Below are 12,715 nucleotides of genomic sequence, written 5' to 3'. Positions count from 1 at the left end.
AAGAGAAGCTACTGCAACGAGAAGCCTGCACACTGCACGAAGAGTAGCCCCCGCTCTCCACAACTCGAGAAAGCCCACGTGCAGCAACGAACACCCAACACAGCCAAAAATAAATAAATAAAATAAGTAAAAATTTAAAAAAAGTCTACAAATAACAAATGCTGGAAGAGGTGTGGAGGAAAGCGAAGCGTCCTATACTGTTGGTGGGAATGTATATTGGTGCAGCCACTATGGAAAACAGTATGGAGTTTCCTTAAAAAACTAAAAATTGAGTTACCATATGATCCAGCGATTCCACTCCTGGGTATATACCTGAAGAATGTGAAAAGATACATGCACCCCAATGTTCATGGTAGCATTATTTACAATAGCCAAGACATGGAAGCAACCTAAATGTCCATTGACAGATGAATAGATAAAGATGTGGTACATATATACAATGGAATATTACTCAGCCATAAAAAGAATGAAAGAATGCCATTTGCAGCAACATGGATGGACCTAGAGATACTAATTGAAGTAAGTCAGAAAGACACAGACAAATACCATATGATATACTTATATGTGGAATCTAAAATATGATACAGGGGCTTCCCTGGTGGCGTAGTGGTTAAGAATCCACCTGCCAATGCAGGGGACACAGGTTCAAGCCCTGGTCCGGGAAGATCCCACATGCCACGTAGCAACTAAGCCTGTGTGCCACAACTACTGAGCCCACATGCCACAATTACCAAAGCCCAGGCGCCTAGAGCCCACATGCTGCAATAAGAGAAGCCACAGCAATGAGAAGCCTGCGCACCGCAATGAAGGGTAGCCCCTGCTCGCCGCAACTAGAGAAAGTCCGCGCACTACAACGAAGACCCAATGCAGCCAAAAATAAATAAATAAATTTATAAAAAATAAAATAAAATATTATACAAATGAACATACTGACAATACAGAAACAGACTCATAGACATAGAAAACAAACTTATGGTTACCAAAGGGGAAAGGGTGGGGGAGGGATAAATTAGGGGTTTAGGATTAACATATACACACTACTATATATAAAATAGGTAAAAAAAAAAATAAATAAATAAAGGTAAATAACAAGGTCCTACAGTATAGCACAGAGAACTGTATTCAATATACTGTAATAAACTATAATGGAAAATAATATGAAAAAGAATATATATGTGTATATATATTCTTATGAATATATATGTGTATATATATGTATAATGACCATACATGTGTATATATATGTATAATGAATATATGTGTGTATATGTGTATATATATAATGAATATATATGTGTATATATATGTATAATGAATATATGTGTGTACATGTGTATATATATAATGAATATATATGTGTATATATATATATATTAATGAATCACTTTGCTGTACACCAGAAACTAACACAACACTGTAAATCAACTCTACTTACTTCAATTTAAAAAAAAGCCCCTACAGGCAGAGGTGGCTCCATGTTGGCGCCTCCCCATCTCCTCACGCTGTGCAACAGTCCCCTCCACAGGCCACTGTCCTGCAGTTCCATATGTCTCCTTGTACACAGTTGCAGGACAGCCTCTGTCACGGTGCAGACTTCTTCCCTATGCACACTTGTGCCTGCTGTGGGCACCTGCATGGATGAGAATGTCAGAGGAAGAGAAGACTCTAGGGCTGTGGAAAGAGAATAGAAGTTGGGTCTGTTTGAGCTCCTGCTCTACCGCCTACCGGCCCTGTGACCTGGGGCAAATCCTGCAGTCCCCCTGAGCCTCAGTTGCCTCACATGTAAAATGGGGATAACCCAGACTAAGCTGTTGTATGTAGAAAATATGCTGTGACTCATGCAATGCTTCGTCAACTGGAAAAGTCTGCTGTGTTTCTGTATCATTATTTTATTTATTATATCAATAGAGCAATAATAAGAAATGGAGGGGCTTCCTTGGTGGCACAGTGGTTGAGAGTCCACCTGCCAATGCAGGGGACGCGGGTTCGTGCCCTGGTCCGGGAGGATCCCACATGCCGCGGAGCGGCTGGGCCCGTGAGCCATGGCCGCTGAGCCTACGCATCCGGAGCCTGCGCTCTGCAACGGGAGAGGCCACAACAGTGAGAGGCCCATGTACCGCAAAAAAGAAAAATAGAAATGGAGATCCATCCAGTTGGCCAGTTCAACAGAGTTGAGCCCTCCCAGGATGTGTCAGGCAGCCTAGGCATTGGGAATGCAGCAGCAAAGATGTGCATGGCCCTTGACCTCTGGGAGCCTGCATTCTGGTGAGGGGAGAGGAAAAGAAGCGGTAACAAATCAGAAAGATAATTTCAGATCGTGATACGAGTAATAAGATGATACTGCAGGATGTTAGACGTAGAGTAGATGCTGCTTTGGGAAGCCGCTCCTGAGGAGGTGACAGACGCTGTAAGCCACTGACCAGGTGAGAAGGAGCCAGCCCTTCAGGGTCTGGGGAAAGTGTCCCAAACAGGGGGAACAAGAGTGCAAAGACCCAGAGCACTGTGACAGTCACAGGGCCAGGCACCCAAAGCAGCTGCCTGCCTGTGGGCTGCTGACCTTTCCTGAGAGCCGCCCGCAGCTGGGGCCAGTGTGGCTCCCTCGCAGGCCTTTCCCACGCCAGCCACGCCAGCCACAGCAGCCACACCAGCACTGGCTCAGTTACAACCTCCCGTAATAGTCTTTCCTTGGGAAGTAGGGAGGGCTGGCCCAGGCCTGGGGCAGGGCAGAGCGGGCCTGAAAGGTGTTGGGGAAGATGGAAACAAAGGAGGCAGAAAGGAGGGGTGTGGAGGTGCTGCAATGGTCTCTCCAGCCCAGAAGTCTGTCTACCCATCCCAGATTCTGCAGAGAATTCCAGAATCCTGGTCACCCCCATCTTGGGATTCTGCCTTTTGGACAGGGAGGACCCTGGGGATAGACTCTCTCTCTCCACCCCGCTGAGTAGGAGGACACCATGAGGATGAGCACTGCTTGGTAGTAAGTATCTACCCACCACCCTCCCCTCCCATCAATTGTCTCCTTTTCTTTTCTTTCTTTTTTCTTTTTTTTTTTTGCGGTACACGGGCCTCTCACTGTTGTGGCCTCTCCCGTTGCGGAGCACAGGCTCCGGACGCGCAGGCTCAGCGGCCATGGCTCACGGGCCCAGCCGCTCCGCGGCACGTGGGATCCTCCCGGGCCGGGGCACGAACCCGTGTCCCCTGCATCGGCAGGAGGACTCTCAACCACTGCGCCACCAGGGAAGCCCCGTTGTCTCCTTTTCAAGAGAGAGAAGAATTGAACAGGAGAGCCTCAAGTCTGATTAGCAGTAGTCAAACACCTGATTGCCATCTTGTCCAAACGTGCCATTTAATTAATCACCAAGTTGGGGGTGTGGGCGGGGAGGTGGCAGGCTTGGTGCAGCTCCACCAAATGCCACGACTCTGCTCCGGCTGCTCTGTGTGCACAGCAACCACCACACCCCACCTCCCCCCAACCCACCCCCCTCCTTCTGGAAACCGTGCCCACTGCTTTGATACACCGTGTGATAATTGCAACGGAAGTACTTTTCACCTTTAAAATGGAATTACTCACTCTCTTTGTCTGGAGGCCTGGGCCCAGGCCAGCAGCCCTGGCAAAGAATGAACTCTCTTAGACCCAGGTACAGCGGATCCCGTCCATAAATGCAGACCGGGTTCCAGGCCTGCTGCCGAAATCTTGCGTGTGCCTCAGCATGTTGTCAGGTAGGTGCGCTTGGAAGAGCTCTAGCACCTTGAGGCTGTGACTATCTCTCACCCTTATTTGTATTTTCATCCCCCTCCACCCTTGTGCCAAGGTCAACCTGGGCAAGTTGCTTGATCTCTCCAAGCTTTGGTTGCCTGGTCTGGAACGTGGGAGAACACCTCTCTGGAATGGCAGTTGTGGGATTCCATCAGCAAATGGGTGCTGAGTCCAGCAGAGGGTCTGTCTGATCTGCAGGAGGAGCTCAGGAATTTTTTTCCCTTCTTTATTATAAGTTCCTAGCAATGTGATGGGAACATTTAACCACTGTCTCCTCAGGGCCGGGGCAGAGGGTTAGACCTCAGGTCTTCCCTCTGGCTGGGCTTGTAGCCGCTGGGTCTGGTCCCTCCCCTCTGTCCTGTGAGCTGCCGGGGCTGATAACGGGAAGGGCTCAAGAGCACATGTGAGATGGCTTGTCTGCTGGTGTTCCCTTCCCAGAACGCTTTCCCTGAGTTCCTGAATGTATTAGTATGCTCAAGCTGCCATAACAAAACCCACAGATTGGGTGGCATAAACTACAGAAATTTATTATCTCATAGTTCTGGAGGCTGGAAGTCCAAGATCAAGGTGCCAGCAGGGTTGGTTTCTGGTGGGGCCTCTCCTCCTGGCTTGCAGGCGGCTGCCTTCTCACCGTGTCCTCACATGGCCTCTCCTCTGTGCTCACGTCGGGAAGAGGGGGATATCTCTGGTGTGTCTTCCTCTTCTTATAAGGACACTAGTCCTATCGGATTAGGGCCTCACCCTAACGACCTCTTTTGACCTTAATGACTTCTTTCATGGCCCTATCTTCAAATATAGTCACATTGGGGATAGGGCTTCAACATACGAATTTTGAGGGGGCACAATTCAGTCCAAACACCAAATGTCAATCCTGTCCTCTTCCCTCAAGGAGTTCAAGTTCTAAGGTAGCTAGGACCACAGTGGAGAAGCGGTCATGCCCAGAGCCATGTGCATCCTCCAGGACTTGAGAGGAGAGAGCTCTCTTCTGGCTGGGGTGATGGAAGAAGGAGTCTCAGAGGAGAGTGCAATGTAGGGGCATCTGGGCTGGGCCTTGATAAGAAGTTGTGGGCAGAGGGGTAGTCCCAGGCCCAGGGGAAGTCTGGGCAAATACTTGGGGCCATGTGAAGAGCACGCCGGGTCAGATCAGTTTGCCGTCCCCACTTCTCTTCTGCTTCTCTCCCCTGCTGTGGGTACTTTGGGAATGTGTGTGCTGCCAGAAGTTTCCTCAGGCTGAATTTGCTGTTAGAGTGAATTGCAACATGGCAAAGGAAAGGGCTGGCTGGGCGGCAGTGACAGGAGTGCAGCGGAAGGAATCCTGCAGCAGCCTGAGCCCCTGCGCCAGCTGGCTGGCCGCTCGTCCAGATGGTGCAGGGTTAGAGCTGGCAGTGCCTGGAGGGGGCGGAGAGGGATTGCAAGGACCGCGGGACCCTGGGAGTCTGGAGAGACTGCGGAGAGGGTTCTTGGTGACTGAGAGTCAGGTTCCAGGACTGCTTGGAGGTACTGGGGAAGGGAGAGCGGTGGAGAAGTGTAGAGGATCCTGGTGATCTCTAGGGACTCCAGACTACCAGAGGAAGCTCCAGATGTGCTGCGGTGCCTGTGAAGCTGGGGGCACCAAAGGCACCAAGGGCATTGTGGGTCAGCACAGGAAGATGTTCAAGGGAGTTTGGGATCTCGTAGACTCTGGGGGTTGGAACTTGAGGTCTAGGGCGGCTGGGGAGATTTAGGGTTCCCACTCTCTCTCCTCTAGCATGTCCAGCGTGTAGACTTTGTGGCTGGGAAGGAGTCATGGCAGTCAGGCCTGCAGACTTCCTGGTGCAGCCCTTGGGGCTGAGGCCCTCATATGTGGCCTGGACCTCACCCACGACCACCTGAAGGAGAACGCAGGTAGCCCTGCAGATGTCTGGGCTCAGGCATTGTGCTGTGAGGAGTGCAGTGGACTTTCCGTTTGACAGAGGCCGGGAGCACTAAATTACCAACAACTTGCTCAAGCAAACTAGTAAGTATGTTTAACTAAGATTCAGTTCAGGTCTGGCTCCAAAGGCAGTATTTTTTTCCTCTCTGCACTCCCTGCCCTTGGCTGGTTTGTTATCACGAATTCATGGAGCATCTATTAAAAACCTATTATGTACTGGAGTGTGTGATAGTTTCGAGGGCTACAAAGATAAATAAGACTCGAGGGCAGGGAAGATACATAGGTAAACAAACCCAGATAATTCAGAGTGACAGGAGCTAAACTAGAAGCCTGTGGTTCAGGGGGCGTGTAGGAAGGAGTGGTCCATGCTGCCCAGGATAATGTTGTGAAGGGGCAGTGAAGCCTTCCGAGAGGAGGTGGTAGTGGAGAGAGCTGGTTTGAAGGGTGAGCAGATGATCCTCAGGACGCACGGGAAGGGGAGGTGGAGAGAGTGGAGGACGTTCTGGGTTGAAGGAGCAAAGTGAGTGAAGGTGCGGAGGCTTAGAGCTGCAGTGCCATCTGGGGGTGGCACGGGTGTGAGGGGCAGAGAGCTTGAGAGGTCAGCCTGCTTGGGAGCTTTGCCTTTGCTGGTTGGCACCGGGGAGCTATTGAGGGGCTTTCAGCAGGGAAGTGATGAGATCTGAGTTTCAGTTACAGTGCTCTCAGAGCCCTGGTTCTTGCACGGCTCCATGGTGCACTGCAGTGATCTGTCTGCATGCCTTCTTGCCCAGGAGACAGTGAGCTCTGCAAGGGTAGGGCCTGGCTTTTGTCCATCTTTGTGGCTCCTTCACCCATGGCAGGAACTACTGTAAGCAGCGGTTTAGCACATGCAACATGCTCAAGGAGGTTTGGCGCTGCAGCCAGACCATTGTACAGTCTGCCATCCCTGCCCATAAGGACTTATGCCCACCCCTCTCCGGAGCCCTCTTAGCCCGGTGTGGGGCACCTTGTAGACAACAGGATAGAGTGGAAAAATCGTGGACTTTCAATCCCAGTTTTGCCATATATTAGTTGCAGGACTTTGGGCAAGTTATTTCACTTCCTGAAGGCACGGTTCCCTCATCTGTACAATGTCAGTGATATAATGAAGCTCACCAGATTATTCTTTTTTTTTTTTTTTTTTGCGGTACGTGGGCCTCTCACTGTTGTGGCCTCTCCCATTGCGGAGCACAGGCTCCGGACGCACAGGCTCAGCGGCCATGGCTCACGGGCCCAGCCGCTCCGCTGCATGTGGGATCTTCCCGGACCAGGGCACGAACCCGTGTCCCCTGCATCAGCAGGCGGACTCTCAACCACTGCCCCATCAGGGAAGCCCCAGATTATTCTTTAAAAAAAAAAAAAAATTATTTAGGCTGTGCCAGGTCTTAGTTGTGGCATTCGGACGTCTTCATTGCGACATGCAGACTCTTAGTTGCGGCATGCATGCGGGATCTAGCTCCCCGACCAGGGATTGAACCCAGCCCCCTGCACTGGGAGCGAGGAGTCTTACTCACTGGACCACCAGGGAAGTCCCCACTTTATTCTTTATGTTCGAGTGTATGTCAAGTGTAGATATATAGAAGGTGCTCAGTACATTTTAGGTCTAATAATCATAATAAATAATGACCCTCATGGGTGCTGGTCACTTACCTATTGTCTCTCAGCTCTAACCCCTCCCTTCTATACTCTGCTCTGTGAGGCTGGGGCTGACTCTGCAAACCATATTTTGCAGAGCGTATTTTGCCAGTGGGCTCTTATTAAGTTCTGCCAACAGGAAGGTTGCCTACAGGGAGAGAGGGGAGGACTTGCTTCTTCCGGTTGCTTCCTTTCAACGTTGCTCCAGCACCAGCTGGGCAGCACTACCTCCTCCAAGATCTGGATCCTACCTCTGGGGTATCCCCTCCCTGAGGTTCTATACTCTGACAACCTCAACCTTACCTGCTTGTTCTCCCAGCCTAGGGGTGGGAGCTTCCTCTTGTGGTTTTCTCTGTGGTACTTAGTGTTCCCTCTTTGCTTTTCAGCCCTCCCACACCAGTAAAGCCAACCCCTTATATTCAATACTCTCTGTGGAAATACCTAGCGTGGTTTCTATTTTCCTAAGGGGAGTCCTGACACTAACATCATGGCTATATAAGGCAGCAGGCACTCAGTGCCCTGTGATGGTGCAGAGTTCAGAAACAGCCTCAGAGACCAAAGATGGGGCAGGGGGTGGGGCAGATGTGGAGGCAATTCCCATAGAGCACAGGTCATGTGATGGGCAGCATGGTGCAAGCTGGTGGATAGGGAAGAGCCTAGACTGATTAGAACATGAGGTTTGTTTTAGGGTGGGGCAGATCATGATGCTGGAAAGGCAAGTTGCAGCTAGAAGTGGAAGGCTTACATGCCAGGGAAGATGCAATTTAGAGATAAAGGAGGGACTGAAGGACAGAGAGGACAAATCAGTTTACTCTCAGCCCTTGAGGCTGGGTTCGTGGTAGAAGGGGCTGGACCTCTAGGAACTGGCTATGGGACCGTAGGCAAGTCATCTGGCCTCTCAGATCACTGATGCCATCCTCTCTAAGTGGATTTGCCATACACTTTGGAAACAGAAAGCTCTTTGTCAGCATAAGGAATTATCGATATTAGGTACTATTCTAAGTAGCTCTGGGGGAGGGGCTCATAGGAGGGAGGAGGGTGTTTTCAGGCTGGGAAAGAGACAAGGTGGGAGCCCAGTGGGGAAGAATGTTGGGGGAGGCCTCCAAGGGTGTGGTGGTCCACACTCAGATGGGGAGGCAGAGGGTGGGGGAAGGGATAAAAAAGGAAGCCACGTTTGGGTGTTGGCGTGGTACGTGGGTAAGGCTGAGGAATGAGCAGGGGTGGGAACCTAGGTTGCCACAGGCCCTGGAAGCCACTATAGGTGGACGCTGATCCTGCAGGGCTGGTTGGGGAAGGTGGTCCCAAGGACACTGCAAGCAGAGGGCTGTGGGTCTCCCTGTGGGTGGTCTCAGAGTTGCTGGGGATCTCTGTCTGCTCTTCTCTACCTCCCTCCTGTTTTATATCTTCCCAGCCAGAAGCATCGTGGGGTTACAAAAACATGCTGCTAATTCTAAATTCACGCAAATCAACTTTGGCCCAGCCTAGAGCACAGAGGAAAAAAATGTTCATGGAGGATATGTATTTGTCAGACCCCAAGGTAACCCACCAGGCAGAGAGAGGGCGGAGCCAGGGCCCCGGCCGACTCTGACCTCACCCTTTCTGAGCCCAGAACCTCGACCAACTGGGAGGAAGTCTCATTCCTTTCAAAGCAAACTGCTTGTATTTCACAACATAAATAATGTATGTTTTTTAAAAACATAAAGAGAAAATACAGATAAGCAAAAAGAAGATATAAATCCTCCACAACCCCATCTCCCAGATGTATATTTACACTTTCAGATACTTCTCTGGGTTTGTACATGTGAATGCAAAAAATGGCATTTATATTAATTGCAACCTGCTCTTTTCACTCTGCAGGTCATCATGGCCATCTTTCCATGGCACTAAATGTACTTCTGCAGCATCTTTTTAAATGATATCACAATTAGATAACAACAACTATAATTTGTGTAGTGCTCTATAGCTTACCAAGCACTTGGTGTCCATTATCTTATTTCAGCCCTTGGACTTCTCTCATGGAGGTCTCTCCCTTAGGTAATTCTGCTGCCAAAAGAGGCCGCCCCTGCCTCCTTTGCCCCATGCCCCCTGACCCCCGACCCCCGACCCTGTTCCCCGGAAGTCTTAAACAATTTTTTTTTTTGCGATACGCGAGCCTCTCACTGCTGTGGCCTCTCCCGTCACGGAGCACAGGCTCCGGACGCGCAGGCTCGGCGGCCATAGCTCACGGGCCCAGCCGCTCCGCGGCATGTGGGACCTTCCCAGACCGGGGCACGAACCCGCGTCCCCTGCATCGGCAGGCGGACTCTCAACCACTGCGCCACCAGGAAAGCCCCCCGGAAGTCTTTATATAGCTCCACCTCCATTCTTCCTGCTTCAGCAGCAGTTTCTACTCCAATTGCCGTTTGGAGAGATGCATGCTGGCTAGACCCCTCTCCTTCATCTCTACTTCTTCCTGCCTGACCCAGCTGTCAACCTCTGTCCTTTTGTCCACATGCTCTCCTTTCTCTGCCTCCTAGAGAGGAAGGGGCCTCTGTCTCATTTGCTTAAAAATCCTTCTGCATAGTCTCAGAATGTTGTCCCAACTGCCACCCTAGCCATCCTTCCCCTCTCTCCCCCTGCACCTCTGCCCACTTCCCCTCTCCTGTCCAATTCTGCTTGAGGACCAGCTTGACACAACCTGAGAGGGTGGGAACCTGCGTGACCCTCTGCTCCCTCAGGATGTGACCCCTCTTCATCTCCAGATACAATCAAGCACAGAGTTTCCCTGTTGTTGCTCATGAGTGGGGATGGGTGGGGGCCAGACCCACAGAGAGCCAAGGGGCAGGCTGGGATGTCCTCAGAGCCTCCAGTGCATGTGTGAAGAGGGGTTCTGAACTCCTGTCTCCCTGCCTCTCTGGGTCTCCTCTCCCACACCCCCTTCCTCTGCCTGTTTCTCCCTCCTCACTACCTCCCCAGCATCCCCATCCTTTCCTGTCTTCCCTCTGCCTGACATCGGACAATGTCCCTGGTGCTTGAGAGCTGCAGCCACTGGGGCCGGAGAGAGAGACAGGAGGGAATATCTTGTGCCCCTCCTTCTTTGTCCTAGGATTTCAGTTGACATCTTTACCCTGGGAGTGCCTCCCTCTGCCCACCCCCACCCTGACCGGCGGCCCCATCTCTCCTATCTCCCCTCTGTGGTGGAAGGGAAGATGGGAAGAGGAGCTCCTGGCCTGCTCAGTCCAAGATGCCAAACTCTTCAGATGTTCTGCCTTCCCAGGGACCAGATGAGGAAGCTGGGCTGGAGTATCTACTCAGCCAGCTACCATCCTGGGCAGGGGGCTACCTCTCCTGGCTTTGGAGAAGGGCAAGTGCCCCTGAGTTTGGGTAATCCAGATATTCGGGCCCAGGGGGCACTCCACCCCTCACCACACCCACCCTGAACGCCTGCCCCATGGCCCTTAGGCCTCCTTTCCACAGCGAGGACATCAAAACTCTTAGCTGTGTGGCCCCTTTGAGACCCTTCCTTCAGCCAGGCATCAGGGGTATCTGAGCACTTGATCTCAAGCTCCTGATTACGTGCCCAGGGGCTCACCAAATGCCCTCCCTTCTGGCTCCAGCCCAACCCCAACAGCCTGGATTCCTGAGTTGGCACATTCAGTGTCACTTCCCTCACTCCAGGGACAGATAGTGTCACCCTAGTGTCCACTCACTAGTCGTGCCTTTAGATGAGCGACCCAGAGGAGCTCCTGTTCATGGAAAGCAGCCGGAAGAAGCCCCAGGTGTTCAGGCCCTCTGACTCCTGGGCAAAGGTCAGGAGAGGGTAGGAGGGGCCAGCACACTGCCCATCGGCCTCACAGGGATGAGAGGACCCCCAAACTCTCCTTTGTGCCCCTGGGGGCGGGCACTGGTGGCCTGAGGAGTTGGGCATTGAAGCCTCTTGCTGGAAGGAGGAAGACCCTTGCTGTGGGGTAATGGCTGTGACTAACATCTCCCTTGTCCTTCACCTCAGCTAAGGTTGGAGAAGATGACAAACAACTCCTGGACCAGGGGAGGGGCTTCCACAGCATTGTTGACACTAGGCCAAGGGGAAGGTCCAAGTTTCTACTCCAGGTTTGCCCCCTGGCTGGGCATCTAAGACCTGGTGCCCTGCCATCCAAGCTCCCTGGGACTCGGAGGGAGTATGAGGCTGTGGGGCTGACCCAGGAGCAGCACGCTGACCTCTCCTGTCTTCGTACCTGGCTCTTCCTCCTACGTGATGATAGCCAGGAACCACCCTGGCTGCAGCCTTCTGTTCTGTACCCAGAGCCTAGAGGAAGAGGAACTGTGAACACCCCTATTTGTCCTGCCTCAACCAAGGCCTGGTCCAGTGGCACAGCTCACCTGACCCCGGACCACTTGACCTCGAAGCCTCCTGCCCCAGGCCTTTGGGCCTCTCACTATGGAGGACTCCAATCTCTTCCCCACAAAGATGCATCAGTGGCTCCTGAGCTGGGAGGGGGTGGGACATGAGACCTAGAGCCTCCAGCATCCCTTTGCCCAGGTGGGGGACTTGACGAGAGGGCACAAGAACAATTCCAAGGGGGTAGATGGTAAACATGTTATTCTTTTATGCTAATCTGTCTCCACACCATTTCCTACCCTTCCTAGCCAGCTGCAGGTTATTTTTTTCTGGACTTCTGTCTGAATCGGGGTGGGGGGGAGGAGGAAATCAAGAAAGTTGTTTCTGGACTATTTTAGTCACTGTCCTCATCCTTCTGCCTCTGTGGTAGGTGTCCATCACTCTCCTTCCCCGGGCCAACCTATTGTCTGTATTTAGCTGTCTCTGAGAGAGGACACTTCTTCCCTCCACAAAGCTTCTCTGTATAGTTGGGAAGTCCCTTCTGAAGTCTAACCACCATCTTTCTTGCTACCTTATTACATCAACTTTTTTTCCTTTAATTTTATTGGAGTATATTTGATTTACAATGTACATCCACTTTTTTTCTAGGACATAGATGGCAGTAGAGTTTGTCTTCCAGCATCCCTACATCTTTCTCCAAAACGTTCTTTTGGGCCAGTCACCACCTGCTCATCTTTGGAGGTGAAGCACAGGCAGTGTTTTTCTGAAGCCCTCTTTTCTTCAACTCCCAATCCCTTCTTTAAGACCGTCCACATCCACGTGCCCAGCGCTTCCTGAGCACGCAATGTCCCATCCTGTGGAGGTTAGGGGACATGGGTGGTGGGGAGAGGACTTGACCCCAGTGCTGCCCTCTGGGCCTGTGCAAGTGCAGGTGTGCCTGTCTGCTGTGCGAGTGTGTGGGTCTCAGATCCAGGGCTTATGTGTGGAGTCTCTCCTCCCTTGTACTCGCTGGTGGCCTGACACCAGCAACTCAGGGAGGGAGGAGAGAACAACCTTCCCCACTCTTTTTTCCCTAAGC

This window comes from Globicephala melas, chromosome 1 (genome assembly GCF_963455315.2).
Source record: "Globicephala melas chromosome 1, mGloMel1.2, whole genome shotgun sequence".
Lineage (NCBI taxonomy): Eukaryota > Metazoa > Chordata > Mammalia > Artiodactyla > Delphinidae > Globicephala > Globicephala melas.
The sequence above is the reverse complement of the archived record's forward strand: the minus strand, read 5'-3'. Positions refer to the sequence as shown.